Source organism: Eublepharis macularius, chromosome 2 (assembly GCF_028583425.1).
Source record: "Eublepharis macularius isolate TG4126 chromosome 2, MPM_Emac_v1.0, whole genome shotgun sequence".
Taxonomy (NCBI): domain Eukaryota; kingdom Metazoa; phylum Chordata; class Lepidosauria; order Squamata; family Eublepharidae; genus Eublepharis; species Eublepharis macularius.
Window position 1 is genome coordinate 18,467,130 of NC_072791.1, and position 24,375 is coordinate 18,491,504.

General features: G+C 46.0%; 1 protein-coding gene across 4 annotated transcripts in view; it reads right to left on the reverse strand.

Annotated features, from left to right (window-relative positions):
- INF2 (inverted formin 2) overlaps positions 1-23,221 on the reverse strand; it is a 93,719-nt gene extending 70,498 nt beyond the window's left edge. For all 4 annotated transcript variants that reach the window (XM_054971010.1, XM_054971009.1, XM_054971008.1 and 1 more), the window contains exon 1: positions 23,006-23,221. The gene's annotated coding sequence lies outside the window, so the exon portion shown is untranslated. The remainder of the gene's footprint in view (positions 1-23,005) is intronic.
- Positions 23,222-24,375: the final 1,154 nt, after the last annotated feature.

Genomic DNA, 24,375 nt, shown 5'->3' on the forward strand with positions numbered 1-24,375 from the left:
ACTGTGTTGTTTTCAGCTATGGAGCTACCCAATAATTATATACTGGTCGCAGTTGCCTGGGAGAAAGGCAGGCTTGTAAAGGTTTTCAACTATAAGTAAATATGTTTCCCAGGAAACTGAAGAGCTCTGATTAAAAATGACCCACCTGCTTATTACATTGTTATCCCACTCTTCCTCTCAGGCTTTCCCAATCCCATTTTGGCCACTCAACAACCTTGCGAAGTAGGTTAGGCTGAAAGAGAACGCCTGGCCCAAGATCAAAGTGAGCGATACTGGAACTGGAGCCTGGTTGATGGGTCTCCTTGACTCGAGTCGGACATTTCAGTGGCTGCACTGTACTGGCTCGCCTTGCTTATGAATCAGGGTGGCTATTCCTCATCGTGATAATGGGTAACCTCTCATTGAAATGACGAGGGTGCTTTCCTATATGTGGCTTAATTCACAAGCAGGCCGTTCAACATGCTGCTTCTGTTGGGGAAAGGTACCCAGCTGCCTAAGATACCTGCTTTTATGCTGGGGATGGGATAGCAGAGTGGTCAGCATCCAAGGAGGATCGGGGAGATCCAGGTTTGAATCCCAACTCTGGCGTGGAAGCCTGTGGGGTGATCTTGGGCAAATCACACACCCTCAGCCTTTTCTATCTCAACGAGTTGTTGTTGTAAGGATAAAATATAGGAGGGCAGAACGATATTGTAAGTTGCTTTGGTTCCCAGTGGAGAGAAAAACAAGGTATAAATATCTAAACAAATGTACACGTCATATGCATTTGAACCCCTAACCTGGATAGCCCAGGACAGCCTAATCTTGTCTGATCTCAGAAGCTAAGCAAGGCTGGCCTTGGATAGTAATTGGATGAGAGATCTCCAACGAAGACCAGAGTTGCAGAGGCAGGCAATTGGCAAACCACCTCTGTGAGTCTCTTGCCATGAAAACCCCACCAGGGGCCGCCATAAGTCAACTATGATTTGAGGGCAGGATTTCATTTCATTCTTTTTTTATGCATTTGACCACATCCAAATATATAGAGCCAGCATGGCAGAGTGGCTAGCACGCTAAACGACAGCTGAGAAGATCTGAGTTCAAATCCCCACTCTGCCTGGAAGCTCACTGGGTGACCTTGGAACAGTCTCTTTCTCTCAGCCTAATTCACATGGGGGTGGGGGGGGGGAAGACATCACATATAGAGGGTGGAAAAGTTAAACTCCTGCAGCTCTGAGTCAAATCAGGACTACTCACAGCCTTTTGCTCTTAAACATTGCTAGTTACATCCTAATTATTTTTGCCAGTTCTGGGAAACGGAAGTGTTGACTTGGATTTGACATATTGAAAGGAATGCATAATAGCTAGGCTCTCTGACTGCAAGACTCAAAATCAAGGTATTCTCCTGACCTACACAAGCAAAATGCCTGGACCCGAGGGCTTCTATATAATCACTCAGAGCTCCTCGGAGCAAAGGTGGGATAAACAAATTAATAAAGAAAACACAATAAATAGTACCTAAGTGGCAGCCTGCCTTTTATGTGGCCTTTGCTAGCATAAGCTGTATTTTACGGTAATTGGACAAGAAGTGTTGTGTTGTCTGAAGAAAAGAATACAGAGGTGACTTGGGTCTCCTTTGGAAAGCCCCGTGGAGGCTCTGATTCTGCTTAAACACCTCAAGAAATTCTGGCATTTGGATAGACATGGCCAAGGTTCTTTGGGGCATAAGGCCAGGTGGGTAACCGGGCTGCCAGCTCTTCACTGGTGAGTGGGAAGGGTGGAGATGACAGAACTGGATTCGGGAGACATCACTTCGGGGTATTCGCCTGGACATGACATTACGGCATGGACCGGCATTGTACCACTTCCAGCAGCGGCAGATGCTGGAGGCCGGGGGCAGGAGGATCCTCGTCAAAGCAGGAAACCTGGTATGCCTAGTGGGTAAAGACCTGAGAGAAACTTCCTGTATCTCAAAGAGCTGACACCCTCGGGGGAGAGGAAGGACTTAATCGTACAAGATGCTGAGAGCGGGACCACAAGTGACGCCTGACACAGGTTGGACACTTGTCAGCGTCCCTCAAGTTTTGGCGGGAAATGTAGGCAGCTTGGCGGAATGTTGGACAAGTGACAGTTGAAAAGTCCATTGGACAGCAGTCAGCGAGCCAAGCTTCAAGACTAGGATGCCTACATTTCCCATCAAAACTTGAGGGAAGCTGACTAGTGTCCAACCTGTGTCAGGCGTCACTTGTGGTCCCGCTCTGAGAGATCCATGAATGGACCTTTCTGACATTACTTTCAAAAGGCAAATTCAGCTACAAGGGTCTTCAGATTGGAACTGGGGGCCGAAAGAAGGAGCTAACCCTTCTGCTCTGTCCCTCTTCTCTCCCAGTGCCGTGGCCCCGATTTGGATCAGAACTCTATACTCTTACTATTTGCGTTCAAAGAAACATTGGGAAGATCTCTGATCATAGATCTTTCTGTGTGCCGTCCAGTTAGTAGGCTGGCCAGGTTGCCCGCTCGACAGGGCAGAGAGAGAATATGGGGGGGCGGGGGGGATGGTGTATGACTAAAACTGACATTACCACTTCATGGGATGCTCTAGGAGCCCCCAAATTCCGTGGTTTTTACCACAGAGTTCCAGAATTCCAGAAAAACCCTAGAGCTTCCTGAAATGCAGCAATGTCACTTCTAGATGTGCAGCAGGAAGTGACATTCAGCATCATTGGAGGGTATTTTGTCTCCCAGGGGTTGCCATTTGGTAACCACCACCCCTTACCCCAGCTCCTGAGGGCTGGCAATCCTACCAGTTAGGGCCTAACTCAAATCTTATTTTTGCCAGTTCTGGAGAAGAGTTGATCTGAATGTGGTGTATTGATGAGGTGCATAACCCTAGACTGCAAGATCTAAAGAGTATTACCCTAATCTCTTTCATGACTTCTCTGTGCTCCTTGGATATTGAAAACTTCAACTATGGGCTTTGGACAAAAAGTCAGTTTCCTCCTGATTGGGTGTTGTGTTCATTGTTCCAGGAAATGACTTGGCAAAAAGCACCCCTTCTCCCTCCCCTCTGATGAAGGAAGGAGCCTGGAGCGCTATTTTTATAACACACAAGACATGATAATCCCTTATAGATTTTACATCAGGAACTGCTTTTTATGTTAGACTTATTTTGGAGGTGTAATACACCTCGGTAAGCTGCTGAGCTCATTCTTCGAGCAGAATTATTAATGTCACAGTATATTGTCTACGGACCTCCCTGCCAAAAAAGTGCAGGAAAGAATGTTGATATCGTAAAATCCATTCTGTGCCATTGTAAGAGGAAATTGGAAGGGGTTATTGAAAGCCAGCAGGTCTTAGCAGTATTAATCATTATTAGTCATAAGAGTTATTAATTATAGTTATTAGCCTGGTGCCTTAATAGCTAAACCAGACCTCAATGCCAAACAAGTATGGCTTGCCTCTAAAGCCGTTTCCATACATCCTTAAAGGGATGGCCTACTCACTAAACTATGTAAATTCATATGTAAATTTGATTCGGTCAGGCTTGGATTGAATAGAGACTATGAATGGTTATCTCATTATCAGAAGTAACCGATTTCATTATCAGAAGCCAACTGATCCCATTGTCGGAAGCTACTGATTGCATCTACTCCCCCCTCCCCTCTCCACCTATATATCTGACCAGTTTCTTCTTACCCTCCACGCATTTGATGAAGAGAACTGTGATTCTCGAAAGCTTATGCTACAGTAAAGTTGGTTAGTCTTAAAAGTGCTACTGGACTCTTTTCGATTTCACTAAACTAGGGTTGCCAAGTCTCACCCTCCTGGTGGGAGGCAGACCGGGCACTTACCTTAGGTGGTCTCTTTACACACGTGCTTGCTCCTGGCCTGCACGACGATTTCACTTCCAGGAAGAGATGTCATCGCGCAGGTCACGTGCTGCCCTGGGAGCACTCTCGCGCTCTACAGGGGGCTGATTCGGGCCTGATTTGGCCTGAATCGGGCCACTGCAGATCGCAGGACTGTCAACCTTATGCTGAATGCTGGCGGCTTTTTCTCTTGACTCCAGACATCTCCATTTTTAAAACCACTGCAGCCTATTTGGTTTCTGGGTTTTTTGGCACCTTTTCTGGGAGCGCACTTTTCTGTGGTCTGGAGTCAAGGGGGAAAGCTGCCAGCGTTAAGTGGGTAGGTTGTCCCTTTAAGGACATAGGAAAGGCCCTAAATAAGGGGAGGAAACTTTACACTTCCTTGATCGATGCAAGATGACATTGGTGTGTGGACTTGGGGGTCTATAACAAGTGCCTTAAGAACTGTATGAAAGGCACTTCAGGGGTTTTCTATTTTGTCTCTCTACTGTTGGCTTATTCTTCCTATTGTGCCCTCATGTTATGTAGCACTGGACAGAACAGCATAATGAAAAAGGCTCATTCTTGTACCAAGAACATTACATCCCAGCTTTCATAAATTCCTCATGGTAAACATTCTTTTTGCTCTCTCCTCACCCAAATACAGGAACTCTTCTCTCCCCGCTCTCCACAACTGCATATGTATTGGGGATGGATGTGACAGGATAGGACTCTTCAGATACCAGGAAGGCTTCTCTGTTTTAGCTGTGGCTCAATGGTAGAACACTTTGTGTGCAAATGGTCCCAGGTTCAAGACCCAGCATCTCTAGATTAAAAGCAACAGGTGATAGGTGATGTGAGAGAACCCTAGAGGTAGGGTCACCAGCTCTATGCTGGCAAAGCAATGGTAAAAAAAAAAAAAAGACCACAGAGATTAGGGGAAATCCCTAGGGTCGGTCATCCAGAAGTGACATCACAGCATCTGCAGCGTTGTTCGCCCATATTTTCTTCAATTGTTCAGCTGAGTGAAGAAGTGGGCAATGGAGTGTGGGAGCGTGAGTTTGACCACCATGCGTGGGCAACTGGCAGCTCTATCTAGCAGAGGTCCTGGAGAGCTGCTTCTAGTCTAAGTAGGCAAGAGTGACCTTGATAAACTCACTATTAGGTAGTTTCATATATTTGCAAAACTTTGCAACATTTCTACATCCAAAACCCACCAATACCAGAAAACTACTTTCTAAGCTTTATTATTTTTTTAAAAACATTACTAGCACAAGGCACGTGTGAAGCAGGAACCCTGGTACAAAGATTAGAGGAGAACTTCTCTCTTAAGTGCAATAGGTATGGACGCCATCCCCTGCTTGGGGGGGGGGTCTTCTCTGACCCCATCCCCTGACCCCCCACCTCTGCTCACCTGGCCAGTGGAGGGGGGTGCCACCTACAGGGGGAGGCTCATGCACTGGAAAAGGAAATTATTTTCTGGTATGGCAGGTGGGTGTGGGAAAGCATGTGCACTTCATGCACACGCAAGAGGTAAGTATCTGCTGCCCCTGACTGCCAGTATGGCCTCTGGGGGACCTGACATCCCTAGCAACAGGAGCCTCCTTAATGATGGCACAGCAGACGTTCATGTATATGAAAACAGTTAAGGATTAACTCAGTGACACCCTGGCCCAGCTAGTAAGAACACGTCCAACCATATTATGGATCCAGAGGAGTTAAATGTGTTAGTCTGTAGTTGCAAAATAGTAAAGAATCCAGCAGCACTTTTAAGACTAAGCAACTTTATTGTAGCATAAGCTTTAAAGAACCACAGGTCTCTATGCATCTGACAAAGAGAGCTGTGGTTCTCGAAAGTTGCTTAGTCTTTAAGGTGCTACTGGATTCTTTACTATTTAACCATATTCTGGATTCTCTTCTTCAGTCACACCATAGCGTGATGGAATTTTGAGAACCAGATTTTCTATCTACAAGATTTTTACCTTGATCATCTCTCTCTACATCCACCTACTTTTAATCTATCTCCTTCTTCTTTGACTGCCATTCTCTCCATCTCTGTCCCCCACCCCATCAAAAACGGTTGTGGTCCTACTACTGTAGTAGTTCGCACATCGGGCTAGGATCTGGAAGACAGAGGTTCGAATTGCCACTTTGCTGTTGAAATTCGCTGGGTGAACTTGGGCCAGTCAGTCTCCCAAACCCTTGCCTACCTCACAGGGTTGTTGGGAGGACAAAACAGAGGGGAGAACAATGTTGTAAGCCTCTTGGTACCCACTGAAGAAAAAAGCAGGGTAAATATAACTGTAGTAAAATAATTGCCCAGGCAATGTAATATAGGGTTAAAATAGAGTATGCCTTTCAAGATCTGGGTTCAAATTCACACTCACCCTGAAACACTTCTCCATGTTAAAATAGGTTAACATACATCACCCCTCCCCTCAACTTTAGAAGTGAAGTAAATTTCAGATTTACAGGACTAAGAGGAAAACATAAGGGGAAGGCCTTAGCCTCCATAGTTGGCTGTTTTGTGGTTGGTCACAGTATGAAACAGCATGCCAGAGTAAATGTACTACTCTTCTGATCCAACAGTATTCTTCTTACATTCTAAATGTAAGGTTGCCAACCAGCCTGAAGAAAAATGTTTCTGTCTTTTTTAATAGAGGTTTTGTGTGTGGAAATTAACAATTAAATCTTTTCATGGCATGAAGGTAAGTATCACCTGGTAAATAATATCCCATTAAGTCCCTCTTAAAGGGACAGGTACATTTTTCTCTAGCCCAGCTGACAACATTATTTAAATGAGGCAGACATATGAACAGCAAACATGACTCTCCCCGCACTGTTTAGTTTGGTCCTAAGAGAAGCATACAGCTCTCACTCACTTCCTAAGGAGCACTTTGTACAGAACATCAGTAGATCTTTCAGACATTTCATCTGAGGGGATCTAAGCGTGTGTGCTGGAGTCATATGCCACCATGATTTTCCCGACATGTTTGTTCACCATTTTGTCTAAATAGAGCAACATGTGTATTTTCCTACTGCCCTGTTCAGACAAATGGTGACTGCAAGTAGCAAGTGATTCACGGACAGTGCACATTACGGTTGCCAACCTCCAGGTGGGGTCTGGAGATCTCCCAGAATTACAACTGAGCTCCCGGTTACAGATAGGGTTGTCAGGACCAGCATGGCTAGCAACGGGACACCGGGGGGGGGGGGAGTGGCAATATGGGTGGGTGGCTATCAATGTGATGTCACTTCTAGGGAGACCCAAAAATGACAACACATGCTCTTTAGGACCTGGCTGAAAGTCTATAGTGAAACCATAGAGTTTTTGGCAATTCCTAGAGAGGCATGATGCCACTTCCCAGTTTTCCTGGAAGTGATATCAAGCCATTGGCTGATAGCCCTTTATTTTTCTTCTGCCACCAATCAGAGTGATGGTGAGAAATGCCAGCTTGGGGGCCAGGGATTCTCTGCCATCACTAAAGCGCTTGCAACCCTAACTACAGAGATCAATTCTTCTGGAGAAAATGGCAGCTTTGGAGGGTGGAATCAGGAATTTCCCAAGATGCAGTTGGCAACTGGCAAACTCCTAGTATGTGCAGTTTGCATAACTGCAAACATAATGTCCGAAAAGGTCTTATCTTGAAGCTCTCTACTATGCCACTTACAGGGGCTGTTGTGAAAAGAGGAAGATATAACAGGGTACTTGCAGGTGCGGGAAGGCTGACAGTCAAACTAAGATTTCGGTCATGACGTTTTGATTTTCATTATGAATGGTGTCCATAATCTGATTTATTATTTCTACAACCTCCCCTGCAAAATACAAGCTCCTTCTTCCATTCGGATGGTCTAACGAAAGATGCAAATTCAAACGCAGAAAGAAGAGTAATAAAAGAGTAGATTCCTTCCTGAGCGCGTTGTCCATGACGTAGCAGAAGAGAAGTGCTGTCCCAGGAAGATAAAGAGCAAACTGCCTGCAAGACGACTTCAGCTGACACAAAGCAAGAACCATAGAAGAGGAAAGCCAGTTGGCTTGCGAATTAAAAATAATTCATTGTAATTGACAACAGAGCAGCTATTTCTGACTATCGAGACAAACAGACATGGCTGAGCTGAGTAAAAACATCTTTAGACGCTTGTCTACACAAAAGGGAAAAAACACAAGCGGATGTGTATTAAAATAAAAACGAATGCCATCCTTGCTGAAGCTTGCTGCATCCACACTTTGTTGGCTATTTCACAGTCGTTGCGCAAATGATATTTCATGACTGGATTTTTCTGTCTAGACCAGATAATTCAAGTAGTAAGTGATCACTATAGTGCAACAATAGCACAATAGCCAATGATGCGCAGAAAACTACCTAATGCATGCTAAAACCATACTGTATTGCTAGAGCTACACATTGCCTGTTGATTGCAAATGTGCAATAACCAAGGAAGTGTGGCTCCTATTTGTGACCTGTTTCCCACTGTAGCATTATACATTTTCCCCAATGAGTTTGCATTGTTAAACTGTTGTTCAAATCCGCTCTTCTGAGATCTACTGCAGATCCCCTTGAAGTATCTTGCATCCACACATTTTTGGAGATTGTGCTTCTTTTGTGCTACAGCGTGCTACAGCAATCATACATGAGCTTGCACTGTAGCGATCATTTATTTTCTGGTATGGGCAAGCCGATCTACTAGCAAATGATTGCTACCATGCAAGCCAACATGATGTGGCAATTAGAGAATTGTACTAGAAGTTGGGAAACCTGAGTTCAAATCCCCACTCTGCCATGGGAGTTTGCTGGGTGGCGCTGCCAGCTTCCAGGGGAGGCCTGGAGTTTCTGTGGTACTACAGTTGATCTCCGGGTAACACAGATCAGCTCCCATGGAGGAAATGGTAGCTTTAGAGAGTGGATTCCAGGAGAAACGGAAGTCCTAAAGTGATACCACATTCCTGCTGACCTCCTTCCCTTCCCAAACTCTGACCACCCCCAGCACTGCCCCCAAATCTCCAGGAATTTCCCATGTCAGAGTTGGCAACCCTATTGCTGGGCAACCTTGGGTCAGTCACTCTGTTTCGGCCTAGCCTACCTGACAGATCCAGAGGTTGCATCTGAAGAAGAGAGCTGTGATTCTCAAAAGCTTATGCTACAGTAAAGTTGGTTAGTCTTAAAGGTGCTACTGGACTCTTTTCTATTTTTGCCACCTGACAGAGCAGCTGTTGTGAAGATGATATAGAGGATGTTTCAGGGTCATCCCTGGGGAGAAATAAATGAACGCCCGTGTAATATCCTAACAATCTGTGGGTACATCCTACGAACTGTTTATGCCAGTTGGAGAACTTGGTTGTGCTTGGCCTCGGTGCAGGATGTTTGTTTACTGAATCTGCGCACACGTTGGCAAGGGTGCCCGCAGCTCTGCACACTGTTCGCTTTTTGCACTGAGCCGTTTGATTATTTGCCTCAGAAAGCTTCTTAAAACTGTTGTGGAAGTGATCCCCTGAGCGTAGGAGCCTAAGTTGATCTCAGCAGGGAGCTGATCTACGAAAACTATACTGTGTTTTTAATCTTCCTTCGGAAGAAAAGGAGACGGCTGACGCATCTTCAGCAGCCATGTTTCCATTCCCTTCCAACAGCAATAAGTCTTGCCTTATGCTGTGATGAGTCAACAGTGGAAGAACAGTCCACACACTCTCTCCCTCTCCCTCTCTTTTATTCCTATTTCTATCACTGGCTCCATCAAATCGGCTATCCATCCACTGCCGTTGGCATCTGGAAGCAATTACCGAGGAAGTCTGTTTTGCAGCACTCATTTCCCTTTTCCTAAGGAAGCATCTCCGTTTCATATCCTTCATCAACGGGACAAATCACCCCCCCTGAAAACTCCTCTGCAACACAGCTTTAATTGCCATCGTTCATTAACATTCCAGCGGTGTGACATCTCAGCTCAAAGGAGGAGAACTGGATTTCCAAAAGTCCACACCCAAATTCACAGCCCAGCAGCTAGGAACTAGGCCGGCTTAATGCAATAGAAGGGCAAGGGATAATGCAACGGTGGGAGAAGAAGACCGCACTTTGGCACAGTTTTTCTTCTTCTAAAGCCAATCATCCTTCTCAGATACTTTCACAGTTCCTAGCGTGGCACTTAAACTTCCAAACAATTTCAAAAGTTTTTCCAACATCACTGCTGGAAGACGAGCAACAGCATCGAATCCAGAAGCGATGCACATTCCTAAAATAAAAGTATCCACAAATGTCATATTAACTAGATTTTTAGAAGCCTTTCCACACATTATAGAGTTGACGCAGTATACTAGGCAGTTAAATTAGGGCCGGCAGGTCCTGAGTTAAAATCCCAACTTGACTATAAAGTGACATTTTCTCTTTGTCTAACTGGAGATGTGAACACTGGGAAAAGAATGTTTCTTCCTAGAACTCCTTCTCTTCAGTTTTTAAGTACATGCATGTATGTATGTATAACAACAAGAACAACAACAAGAGCTGCACTTATATATTGCTCTTCTGGACAAATCAGTGCCCCACTCAGGCTGATTCTGCACACGTTGGATAATGCACTTCCAATCCTCTTTAGAGATCATTTGGAACTGAATTTTTTGAATGTGAAACAAAAAATCCACTTCCAAACGATAGCTAAAGTGCACTGAAAGTGCATTTATCCAACGTGTGTGGAATCAGCCTCAGAGTGGTGAAAAGTCAGTGTTATTATTATTCCCACAATACAGCTGGGGCTGAGAGGAGTGACTTACCCAAGGCCACCTGCTGAGCTCGTGGCAGTCGTGGGATTCGAACCAGCAGAGTGCTGATTCCCAACCCAATCATTTAACCACTACGCTACAGCATATTGTATGTATGTATGTACGTATATTTCTTTTGAAATTAGTGAACTATGCTAAGGTATCTTAGGCTGCAGCAGTTTGCGGTGCTCTCTTACTTTACTGTTGGACACATTAGCAATTTTTCTTGTAGAAAATTATGGCATTTCTACTTTGAAATTCCATAAATATGCCAATTAGTACGATGCACTAACATTGTTTAAGAAACAAACTAGATTTAGGTTTGACAGGAAAGTAAGGATTGCATATATTTTAATCCCCCCCCCCCAATTGTTTGTTCACGGCTCCAAACTCTGGATTTAAATATCCACAGATGGGTCCAAGTTGAGAATCAGATATATTAATCTAGCATTAATGACCAATAGGCTGTATTTCATAACCATTTCCCATATTTTACAGGGGCAACCCCACATTTCCCACCAAGCTTTCCAAGGGCCTCCCCACCCCCCACCCCACCCCCACGACTCCTGAGTAGATATAAATGACCTGCCAACATCTTCTCCACACTGTGACACTGAGAGATTTCTGTCTTTTGGTGCTACACCTCTGAAGATGCCAGCCACAGCTGCTGGCGAAACGTCAGGAACTACAATGCCAAGACCACGGCAATACAGCCCGGAAAACCCACAACAACCAACTCCACCTCAGTTTGACATAATTTGAAACCTTAGCACTTAAAAAGCAGGGCTGCTTCCACACATGTTGGATAATCCACTTTCAATACTCTTTAGTGAACATTTGGAACTGCTTTTTCATGTGTGGAACAAAAAATCCACTTCCAAAGGATTGCTAAAGGGCATTGAAAGTGCATTATTCAACGTGTGTGGAAATAGCCCAGGATATGAACTTCCACATTTATTGGCAGTGAACCTCCAAATCCCAGTTCCACGTAGGGTGCCAACCTCCAGGTGATGGCTGGAGATCTCCCAGAATTACAGCTGATCTCCAGGCCACAGATATCAGTTCCCCTGGAGAAAATGGCTGCTCTGGAGGGTGAACTCTATGGAATTATACCATGCTGAGGTTCTTTCCCTCTCAAACACTGCCTTCTCCAGGCTTAACCCCCCCCCAAATCTCCAGGAATTTCCCAACTTGAAGCTGGCAACCCTAGTTCCTGGAGGCAGCATGAGAGGAAGGCCTCGGCCTCTATGCTCTGTTGGCCTTCCATAGCAACTGGTTGGCCACTGTGTGAGACAGGGTGCTGGACTAGATGGACTCATGGTCTGATCCAGCAGGGCTCTTCTGATGTTTTTACGTGTCTTGACTTAAATATATAAATGTCTTATAAAAGATATATTTATAAAACAGGTATTTCAAAGCTTAAAATTAAAAATGCCAGTTTTGTATAGTGATTAAGAGCAGCAGGACTCTCATCTGGAGAGCCAGGTTTGATTCCCTACTCCTCTGCTTGAAGCCAGCTGGGTGACTTTGGGTCAGTCACAGCTCTCCCATAGCTCTCTTGGACCCACCCACCTCTAGGGTTCCCAGGTGCCTGCTGGTGGTGGGCAAACTCCTGGGGATTTGCCACCTTGCCTGCCGTCCTGCCAGAGGTCAGCAGGAGGTGGAAAACTCCAGGAGGTTGTCTGCCACCGGCAGGCACCCCAAGAATGTGCGCCGAATTGAGGTCGAATCGCCCCAGATCAGGCCTATTGGGGAACAAACCGGCCCAAATTGGGCCACTGCATAGTGCAGCAGCACTCCCATGCTCCACAGAGGCCCGATCCAGGCTGAATTGGCCTGAATTGGGCCCGATTTGGCCTGGATTGTCCCCCTGTGAATTGCCCTGGGAGCTCCCAGGGTGGCACATGACATACACGATGATGTCACTTCCCAGAAGTGACATCATCATGTAGGCCAGAAGGATGGCACAAAAGATATTGTATCAGACCTCCAACCTCCTGTTGTGGAGATAATAACACACTTTGTAAACCACTCTGAGTGGGTGTTGATGTCCTGAAGGACAACTTCTTCTTCTTCTTATTATTATTATTTTAAAAATTGGGGTTGGGGTTGGTGGGGGTGGGGGCATGGTGGGAGGCGGCATGGTGGCCATGATTATGTCACTTCTGGAGAAAATCTAGAAGTCACAGCAAGACGCTCTAGGAATTGCTGGAAACTCTATGCTTTTAGAGGGATGTAATGGTGCACATATCAGCAGCAGGCAATGACAGCTCGGTTGGGGAACCTCCCACCTCAAGCGAGGAGATGGCAACTTTATGTCACATACTTTGTGCTCATTGTGATATGTAGTAGTCGTGTCCTTTTATTAAAACAGTCAGATAAACTTAACCCTGAACTTCTTATAGATTATCTTATAGATTAGCTTTTTCTTCAAAAGTGTATTTTTGTGAATACTAGAAGATGATATTCCATTGGCACGTAAGTTTATGATTTAACTTTTTAAAAAAATAAAATTTTAAAAAGCGGTCAAACTTTTCATAGTCCAAATGGGAAGAAATCTAGTCCAATTACAATATGAGAATGGCTTCAAAAAGTTTGGTACTTGCTTACACGTTCTTATCTAACAGAATTGGTTTGAGTAAGAGAGGGTAGGCAGAAAAGACCTTGCTTCTTTAAAAGTTGGCACCCTTTTTTGATTTCTGGTATCAAACTAGCAGTGTAACTATCGATTTTTTTCCACCTTCTCTTCTCTGCTGTAATTATTGCTCATATTTATGTTGGAATTGTGGTGTATGATTTATCGAAGGCAAAATAAAAATCAATGTGAAATAAAAAATCTATATTGAATCCAATGCAACATTTGTGAACATTTTTGGAAGGGGAGAATGTTTTGGGGGGGGGGGGGAGCGAGGGGACATTTGGCATAGAAAGTACTGATCTTGATAGACTAGTGGTAGCTTGGGAGTTGCCACAGCTCAGAGGTAGAACATCTGCTTTGCATGCAGAAGGTCCCCGGTTCAGTCCCTGATATCTACAGGTATTGTGAAAGTCATCTACCTGAAACCATGGAGAGTCTCTTCATCATTGTCATCGTCACAACAATGATAACAACTGTGCTTATATACTGCTCTTCTAGACAGATTAGTGCCCCACTCAGAGTGGTGAACAAATCAGCGTTATTATTATCCCCACAATACAGCTGGAGAACTGGGGCTGAGACGAGTGGCTTACTCAAGGCCACCTACTGAGCTCATGACAGTAGTGGGATTGGAACCAGTAGAGTGCTGATTCACAGCCAAACCACTTAACTGGTATGCTACAGCAGCTTTCTCATGTGCTCATCATCCTCAGCAGTTTCAAAGCAAATGAGGCTTCTGTCCTAGAAATAAGGACACTCTCAGGCCAAAATGGCTTGTGTTAATGAAAAGTAAACTAAACCTACTAGAGTAGTGTCCCTCACTCCCTGCACCCTCTCCTCCCTCCCCTCATCACCTGCACCCTCTCCCCTCACAATTTCTTCCTATCCTCCATGCAACTGACGAAGAGAATTGTGGTTCTCGAAAGCTTATGCTATAATAAAGTTGATTAGTCTTAAAGGTTCCACTGGACTCTTTACTAGAGAGGAAGGGTCAATATGCCTTTATTTCAAAATGCTTTCCCCAACCTGTTCTTCCACATCCTCCTGGTAACGTGCTGTGCCCACGATGGTAGTAGAGGAGTACTCAGTACAGCTTTCCCCCACTTCAGCACCGCCTCAGCTGCTGGGAAATCCTACACATATACAGAGGGTGCTGCATTGTGGATATGTAACCTGGGCTTTCTCAGAGTTAATGGAGCATTGGAGGACAGCATGCAATGCCAAGATGATGTTTGAAAGGGTCTGGAGACAGCCTCTGAAAGAAGGCAGGGTCAGAATGCAGCTCCTTCCAGGTTTCAATGCCTTATCATTTACTAAAATACTCCTACCCAGACTCACCTATCCAGACCAACTGCATAACTTTCTCAAAGTTCTCCACTTGTAACCTCCAACAATTATTGCTGTCCGGCCATTTTCAAGGCCAGAAAAAGCCGATCAAATCTGAACTCTCGGGACCAACATCAGATGTTTGACGTGGCTAGTAAGTAAAGAGCACACGATATTCCTTTGCACATTCTAAGCTGAGGTGCTCACACTTTACCATTAGGAGCCTCCATAAATCAGGGCATTAAAACAAACAAACAAAACTGCTGAATCTACTCCAAGGTTAATCTAGGGCCGATCTTCACCGCTACATTTATGAGATAGCTCTATAACAAAGCTAACAAGAGTTACTGGACTGGTTCTTTTACAGCCCAATACTATGCATGTTAATTCAGAGGTAAAACCTACTGCACCCAGTGGCTTTCTTCCTAGTAAGTATACAAAGGGGGGCGTACTTGGTTTCCCTTGGGGGTGCGTGGTTGTGTTATCATCTGAAAAGAAAGTATGGTTTTCACAGACGGCTGATGTTGCACAATGGCTAAAAGAGCAAGCCGTAGCTCACAAGTTCTCTACTTCCAACTTGGTGTAGTGGTTGGACAAAGATATGGGCAATCGAGGTTGAAATTCTCAGGACAACAACAATTCTCTCTCTTACCCTAACCTACTTCACAAGGGTTGTTGTGAGGATAAAAGAGCAAGCTAGAGCTCTTGGGAGGAAAGGTGGATAAAAATGTGACAGGCAGCGATGGAAATGGTGGCCTTAGACAAGTTGAGTGGCCTGAGCCTTCTATCTACAATAAGGAGATAATACCAACTTACGTTACAATAATAACAGTATTCAATTTATATATCACCCTTCAGGACAACTTAACACCCACTCAGAGCGGTTTACAAAGTATGTTATTATTATCCCCACAACAATCACCCTGTGAGGCGGATGGCGCTGAGAGAGCTCTGAGAGAGCTGTGACTGACCCAAGGATGCCCTGCTGGCTTCAAGTGTTGGAGTGAAGAATCAAACCCAGTTCTCCTGCTGCTCTTAACCACTACACCAAACTAACTATCTTTGACTCTCAAAAGCTTATACACTGAAAATCTTGTCGATCTCCAAGGTGCCCCTGGACTCAAATCCAACACAGCTACCTATCCGAAACTATCTAACAATTAAAGTCTTTTATAACACACCCTTCCAGCTCTTTCTGATGCATCAGCACAGCAATTGTGGTGTGTGCGGACTGATGTTACGGGGATTACATTAATGCCTTGGACCCGGAAAGCAGGAGTATAATATCAATGGTAATCTAGCAATAATAATAGTTTTAACTGCTGCACAATTCCAGAAGCTCTTGCATTTTCTCTTTGTAGAAGAATGTGATTTGGTTTCAATTGTCCTGACTTGGGTTTCAATTGTTGGAATGTGACTTGGTTTCAATTGTCTCGAGAACCTATGTTAGTTCCCCATTTCTGTTAAGACCTGGTGCAGTATCACAGCTAAGCACATGAGCTGAGTTCACATCTCAGTTCAGTCATCATTTTTATGGTTTAAAGCAAGCCTTTCATCCTTTTAGGCTCACTCGGAGTAAGCGAGTAGTAATATCTGATATACTTTTCTTAGACAATGTACGTAAAGGGCCACAACATGCCAACAAATACTTTTTGCATAAGAAATAGCAATCCTGGCAAACTTGTATCAGTGCAACTTGCCTTCTTTTCACCAGACAAGCAGTGCTATGAATGATGCTCTGATGTGCTGATGTTCCAACTTCCCACTGTTTGAAAGTTCTGCAGGACGCATTGGGCGATGACCTCTATTCATGTTGGAGCATTTGAAAGGATGCAAAAATCCTCTAGAAAGTCAACGTGGGGGTTGGTTTCAGTATGTTGAAAAATGATCTTGCGAATTGACCTTCTGATTGAACAAAAAGAGACAGCTCAGCTGGTGGCGTTAACTCAGCCGTAAGAGAACTCCTTGCGTTCTTCTGGATGCTTCCAGCCAGAAAAAAGAAGACTCCCAGAATCATGTAGTCTTATAAAGGGTGGCTGCAAATACAATGCAGCTGTCCTTGATGCTCTGATGGGAAAGAACACAATGTTTGCATATCATCTCCCACCTAAGGGGTGGAGCTGTGGCTTACAGGAAGATCATCTGCTTTACACTCAGAAGGTTCTGGGCTTGATCTCCGACATCTCCAGTTAGAAAGACAAAGGTGTTCTGAAAGACCTCCACCTGAGACAACAGAGGACCACTAATAGAGTAGACAATCCTGACTCTGATAGACAAACGGACTCAGTATAAGGCATTTTCATGCGTTCTCATTAAGGGCAGCAACCATGGCTCAGTGGTGGAGCATCTGCTTTGCAGGTGGAAGGTCACAGGTTCAATCCCCAGCAGGAGCAGGTAGCAGGTGATATGAAAGATCCTCTCTCAGGACCCCGGGATTGCTGCTGACAGTTAACAGTAGACAATACGGACCTTAGTAGACCAAAGCAAGTTCAGGTAATAGGGGATGTGAAAGACCTCTGCCTAAGATGCTGACTTACACAGACCGACGGCCAAGTTCAGTATATGACAATTCTGTACTCCCGTATTACAGGCAACTGTATGGGATGTTTAGGAGCAGACTGGGACATAAAAATAGCCCTGGAAATTTCCCTGTATGTTAAATGGTCAATCTCTCCCTAGGAGTGCTGCTAACAAGTGACTACCTGGCCACCACCATCATCGCTGGAACTCCACAAGCCAAGAAGATCACAGCCCACCTTTCTCCAGCTCTTTCTCATACTCGCAGTTGCAGAAACACTTCTGTGTATCTGAGAAATAGCCTCAAGGTTACAGCTGGTAGCTCCAGCTGGTTTTGATTTAACTTCAAGAACTACTTTTAGCAGAAAGGGGGAAGGGGGATTTTTATGAAACTAACCCAACTCCTTTTTTCCAGAGAGCAGCCCAAAATATATATCTTAGCTCATTCTTTTCTCAGCCATATTTACAACCCCTTCCAATAGTAATCCTCCAGCCAGCTGCTTCAGTGCCTTCAAATACTGGTCTTGATGCTGGTGGGAGAGGGGGGAGATAGCAGCCACCAGACCCAAACTGACATCCTGTGATCTAACTGGACCTTGGATCACAACCCGTTCAACAAATGCAAACTTGAACACTCACATTTTATCATCACATTGTAGATACGTTTAACCATGGCTAGCGCAAACCATGGTTTGCTGCCTTAATCAGGTTCCACCCTAATTGGACAATGAAACCACGAGTTAGCTTTCCAATCTGAGCCCTGCTCCTGGAAGGCACAGATAGGGAGACAATCATAAAACCTGCTTTGAAGCTGAAGAGGCAAGGAAGCAGACGTAACCGTGGCTTGCTTAGCGCAGATATAACATCGGACCCAGCCAGATTTTTCACTCAGTCTCCTTCCCTGCTACAGTTCCTATCTCGCATACCTTTTGTCTCTGTAGGTCCCATGATCCTCAGCACAGATTTTTTGGGTCAAAGGTGCTCTCTTCTTTGCCTGTGGAAAATCTGGTTGGAGCTGACCCATAATGCTTAACCATGGTTAACACAAAATTTGGTTAGCAAACCCAATTCAAGCTCTCTTTTTGCAAGCAATCTTTAATGACTATTTAGGTATTCAAACATGATATTTAACCATAGTCAAAGAAAAAGAGACTATGGTTAACCAATGTATCTGCATGGGTCTACTGTCATACCAGTATAAGGAGGGGATACTTTTCCCACCTGTGTGAATAGGATTCTACTAACTAAATCATGGTTAGCAAACCTACCTGAAGCTCTGGTTCTGCAGCCAATTTTTAGCCATGGTTTAGATATTCAAACATGATATTTAACCATGGCTGAAGAAAAAGTCTATGCTTAACCATTGTATCCGCATAGGTCTATTGTCACACCAATATAAGGGGGAATTCTTTTCCCACTTGACTGAACAATATTAACATGAGAACATAAGAACATAAGCAAAGCCATGTTGGATCAGGCCAGTGGCCCATCCAGTCCAACATTCTGTCACACACAGTGGTTAGAAATCCAGTGCCATCTAAAGGACTGTCAGTGAGGCCAGGACACCAGAAGCCCTCCCACTGCCTTCCTTCCAGCACCAAGACAACAGAGCACCACCTCCCCACAAAGAGAATACCATCTATCTCCTGTGGCTAATAGCCACTAATGGACCTCTGCTCCATATATTTGTCCAGTCCCCTCTTGAAGCTATTCTACTTAGGGCTATCCATTACTTGATTCCCCAATACTTGACGACTAGCTGCTGAATGTGTGAACTGACTCCCCAGTAAAGCATTCTGGTCAAGTTCTGTCTGCACCATTAGATCTCTGATGGCCCATTCATGCACGCATGCCATCACTGGATTTTTCAGTCGCCAAGAGAGAATTATGCACATGTGAACTATTTCCTGACCTGTCTCTTCTACATTCCTCTCTCCCACAGCTGGCTCGTGCAAATCCTTGTGCAAACAGGACAATGCAATGTCCCAGATCTTTTGCTGCACTGGTGCAATGCCACCGTTTGCAATACTGCAACTGGATCCAATCCTGTCCTCTTTTTGTCTTGTGCTATCAGGGCTTTTTTTCAGCAGGAACGCGGGGGAATGGAGTTCCAGAACCTCTTGAAAATGGTCACATGGCTGGTGGCACCGCCCCCTGATCTCCAGACAGAGGGGAGTTGAGATTGCCCTCCGCGCTGAGTGGAAAAAAAGCCCTGCGAGCTATAATAGTACAGGCTGTACTTTTTTTTGTAAGGGGGAGCGGGAGCAGAGACCAATAAAAGACGCAAACCATTTTGTAGAAATAAACACAAGCCATAAAAATTCTGAGCTATCTTGGTGCAACTCTATCCCTATGTATCCGGCTAAAATAAAAATGAATTTGGTCTATGCGACAGATCAAGTCCGAAGGATAACAAACTGAAACACAATCTGAGTTTTTTTTTTTATTATTGAGGGCACAACTGTGTGATTGAAGATAGATGTGTCATCCAAAATGGGAAGGAAGCGAGAACCCACTTCTTAGATTACATTTGCATCAGTCACAAAGAGACGGCTGGTGGGAGAGAGTTTGCTGAGCCAGCGCATTAAGGTGTGCTATTAGTTACACCTGTGCAAAGGCACAAAACGTAGCGCTACGTCAATTTTGCAGCAAGGGTCTGAGATGGCACCAGGGCCCTGCAAATATTTCAGACTGCAGTGCCAGTCGTTGCTACCCCGAGGGAAAAGACTGCCAGCATGCTTAGGTCAAAGTAGCTAGTCCTCAATAAGTACTGACTGCAGTACCAAATATATATTTTTTAAAAAGCCAGTGTAGTCAGCATCTGACTAAGTGGGCTCTGGCTCTAAAATACTTGTGCCATAATATGAGACAACAACCAGACTTGCTGATCACCTTGCAAGCAAAGATGGCAATAAGCCAGGAAAACTGACTTAACCATGGCTTGCTCAGTGCAGGGACAATGCTTAACTGTGGTTAACACACATGGTTTGCAAACCCTGGTTTCACATCCTAGTTTATGGCCAATCTTTAACCACGATGTAGGCGATTCAAACATGATATTTAACCATGGTTTAAGGAAAACAAACCATGGTTAAGGATTATGTTTGCATTGTCTTTCCAGTGCCACAAAGGTTGCCAGAGGGAATCCAGGTTGGAATCAAATTAGGGGTAAGGCCACAGTTGAGTGGTTAAACACAAGGTTTGCAAGTACAATATCTCGTTCAGTATCTGGCCTTTTGTTAAAAGGATTTGGGAAATGCTGGGAAAGACAGAGATATGGATAGCCACAGTCAGAGCAGGAAGTTCTGTGCCAGAAGGACCCAGGACATCTATGAGCAGAACCACAAGTGACAAAAGGCACAGACTGGACACTTGCCAGCTTCCCTCAAGTTTTGATGGGAAATGTAGGCAGCTTGGCGGAATGTTGGACAAGTGACAGTTGAAAAGTCCATTGGACAGCAGTCAGAGAGCGAAGCTGCGAGACCAGGATGCCTACATTTCCCATCAAAACTTGAGGGAAGCTGACAAGTGTCCAACCTGTGCCTTTTGTCACTTGTGGTTCTGCTCTATATGTTCCTGATGCTCTTCTAAAGGAATTAGACATATTCATAGAGGAAGAACAGCCTATCAATTATTATTAACTAAACAGAGCCTCCATGTTCAGAGAGAGTGTACCAGTCAATATCAGTGGCTCAGCAGCAAATAGACAACTGTCACTTTCAGACCTTGTATCTGGATTTATGGGTGGCCATTGCTGAGAACAGCATGCTGGTATAGATAGCTTGCTTTACCAGGGCTCTTAACCATCTTCTGCTTTGTTTATATGACCCTGGCAACAAAACTATTGTCATTGACCTAGAGCCAGATTGCAGATCTTCCCAGTTTCCAACCCCATGATTACAACAGATCACATGATTATGTATCATGCTAACATCACTTCCTTTAATGGGGCAGACATAGCTCTCGTACGATGCTGACACGCACCCTGCCCTAATCTTATGGATGGCAGATGTTACGGGGAGCAGTGTGAGTACAAACTGGGGGCCACTATGCCACTCTCAGGGACACAGATGACAGCCAGTATGGTGTAGTGGTTAGAGTGGCAGACGAGGATCTGGGAAACCCAGGTTCGAATCCTCACTTTGCCGTGGAAGCTTCTTGAGTAATCACACACCCTTGGCCTGACCTACCTCCCAGGACTGTTGTGAAACAAGGGAGGAGAGAAGAATGATGTGAGCTGCTTTGGGTCCCCATTGGGTGAAAGGTGGAGCATAAACAAACAAACACGGCCTCCGCCTAATCTCTTTCGTTATGAGGTTATAAAGATAACATTGCATGAGGATATACTGACATAACCTTGCCTTGGGGCAGGGCGGCAAAGGATTTTCAGGCTGCAACCCCGGGAGTTGCCCCATTGAACTGAATGATCCTTACGTTCAAGTAAAACAAAATCCCCAGTCTGGTAGCACCTTAAAGATCAACCACATTTTCCAGGCTACAGAAGCTTTCTTCATCAGGCACAAAGAGGGCTACTAAGTCAAGTTCAAAGCTCAAATGCCTAAGATCTGTCCACACAATGGAAAACTTGGGAAACCTACAAGCCAGTGTAGTGGAGAGGTCAGACCAGGATCCGGGAGAGGCAGGTCTGGATCTCTGCTCTGCTGTGAAGCTTGCTAGGTGACCTTGGACCTGGTAGCCTCCAGTCTCTCAGGGTTTTTGGAAGGACAAAACTGAGAAGGGAGAACCGTGAAAGGGAACCTTTAAGCCAAGATGAGAGATAGCTGGAGGCTGGCCAGAGGCTCTAGTCCCTTGGCTTGAAGGCTGTGGCCCTGCAGGAGCCACGGAAGCAGAACAGATACCAGTTTGTGGCTTCCTCGTGGTTTATCTCCTATGTTAACTCTGTCCTGGGAGCCTGTTGGGTTGCATAGTTTTGTTTAAATGTGCATTAAATGTTTTTATTTATTTCATTAATATCTCACCTTTTCCCCCAATGGGGACCCAAGGTGGCTTACAGCATTCTCCTCCATTTTATCCCCACAACAACCCTGTGAGGTAGGTCAGGTTGAGAGGATGCGACTGGCTCAAGGTCACCCAGTGAACTTCCGTTGCTGAGCAGGGATTCAAACCTGGTCCTCCCAGATCCTGGTCCAGCACTCTTACCACTATGCTAAACTGAGTCCCCTGTGTTGTAGACCAGCGAAGTAAAGCCATTTAAATCAAAATAAAATGAATAAATCAATGCATGCCACCCTCAGCCCCTTGAAGGATCAGCAGGTTAAAAAAATGCACTATGGATCCATCCACCCACCCAGAGCTACAGCATGTACGCAAGATCACAACCTTTCCGTTGATGTTCACAAATAGGAAGCAACCATCACCGGCCACTATACGAAGCAACCATCACTGGCCACTATACGAAGCAACCATCGCTGCCCTCTATACTAAGCAACCATCACTGCCCTCTATACTAAGCAACCATCACTGGCCACTATACCAAGCAACCATCACTGCCCCCTAGTTCCTAATTAATTATCGCCAGCTTAGAATGCCTTCTTCCATTCACTAAAAGGGAGAAGAGAAACCCACCATTCACACAACCCCAATTCCGAATAGGACACGGTGGGGCGACCTTAAGGAAGAACTAAGCTGCCTTCAGCGAACTTCAGATGCGCCGTTCCCCGGACCTGACCCGACCCAGCTTTGGAGCATCTCGGCTGTCGTTTATGGAAAGCAAGATTCGGGGCCAGGAGCACCTTACAGACCAACTGGATTTCCACTAGATCAACCACCTCGTCCACTTTTCTTTTACATCAAGGCAGGAACTGGAAAACTCCAGCAGCGCTTCGTAGATCCTGAGCCCCAAAAGAAGAGAACCGCTTTGATTTTTCAGAGGCAGGGAAGCACCGCAGCGACCTGATCCCTGGGATCTTATGACATTGAGAGCGATCTTACCCGAGAAGTTTCCTTTTTCGTTTCCCGAGCAGCTGCTGCTTCCTCGGCAGTCTTAGGATAAGAGCGACATCCCGGGTTCCTGCCCTTTTCCTCCCGGATCCAGTGGGTTCCGCTGTGCACGACCAAACCGGGAAAGGATCCACCCAATCGCCTCAGGACCAGCCAGCCAGTAGCCAAGGAAAGCCAAAGCCCGCGCCGAGAGGATCTGGGCAGCGCCCGCTCCGCCCTGGCAGACACTCTCTCCGGCTCCCCGGGGGTGGGAGACCGCCCTGCCCACGGCCCCACGTGGAAGGCGCGGGGAGGCGGAGCCGGGCGGGACGCGCGGCGGGATCGCGGGCGGGCGGAGCCTCGGAGGCGCTTTGGCGCGGATCGGCGAAGCGGGCGGCCGTGCTGCGTTCCCCGGGCGAGGCTGGGGGCGCCCTGGAGCCGCCTACGGCCCGGGAGGGAGGCAGGCAGGTGCTGGCCGGGTCTCCGGTCTCCTCCCGCCTGGGGAGCCTTGCTCCTCTGCGGGGCTGGGGACGCTTCGGAAGGGCGATCGATCGCCGCGCAGGGGACACGGAGGCCGCACCCGGGAAGGACGTGTCGGGATGTGGCAAGGAGCCCGACCCTCTCCCCGCGTCGCTTGCACTCGGGCAGGTTCCCACGACCTCCTTGTGGCCTCGGCGCGGCGACTTTGGGACTGCCGCCTGGGGATTCATTCAAACGGGAGGCCAAAGCTCTCCCCGCCTCTCCTTGAACCCGGCCTGCCCCTGTGGGAGACGCCGGCGAGAGCCCCAGTCCCGTTAACGAGGGTTGCCAGCTCCAGTTTGAGAAATTCCTGGAGGTTTGGGGTGGAGTCTGGAGGGGGCGGGGTTAGAGGAGGGGCGTCAGCAGGATGGCATGCCATAGAGTCGACCCTCCAAAGAGCCCATTTTCTCCAGAGGAACTGCTCTCTGTTGCCTGGGGAGCTGGTGTAATTTAGGGAGATGTCCAGCCACAACCTGGAGGTTGGCAACCGTATATAAGGTTAGACGGAAGGATCATTTCAAGTTTGGAACCTCATTGTAGAAACGCAGCATTGCTGAGCATACACAGTGCATTTTCTTTACTAGGAGGTTACCATCACACCCTAAAATTAGGGGCTGGGGCTCCCTGGATGTCGTCAGCCCTTGTACCGCTCTCTCTTTTTAAAGGGAACTGCCTTGTCCCATGTCCAGTGCTGAATTTCGAGGGGAAAAGAAGAAACTCTGGCTCTCAAGTCTGGAAAAATTGGTTTTGTTCAGAAAGCTCAGCCCCTGCTCCCCCCATATGTATGTACTGTGCACTTTAGTTGCGTCCACACTGCCCCCCTGGGGGGGGGACATGTGAGGGCACCAGTAGCCTCCCCGCCC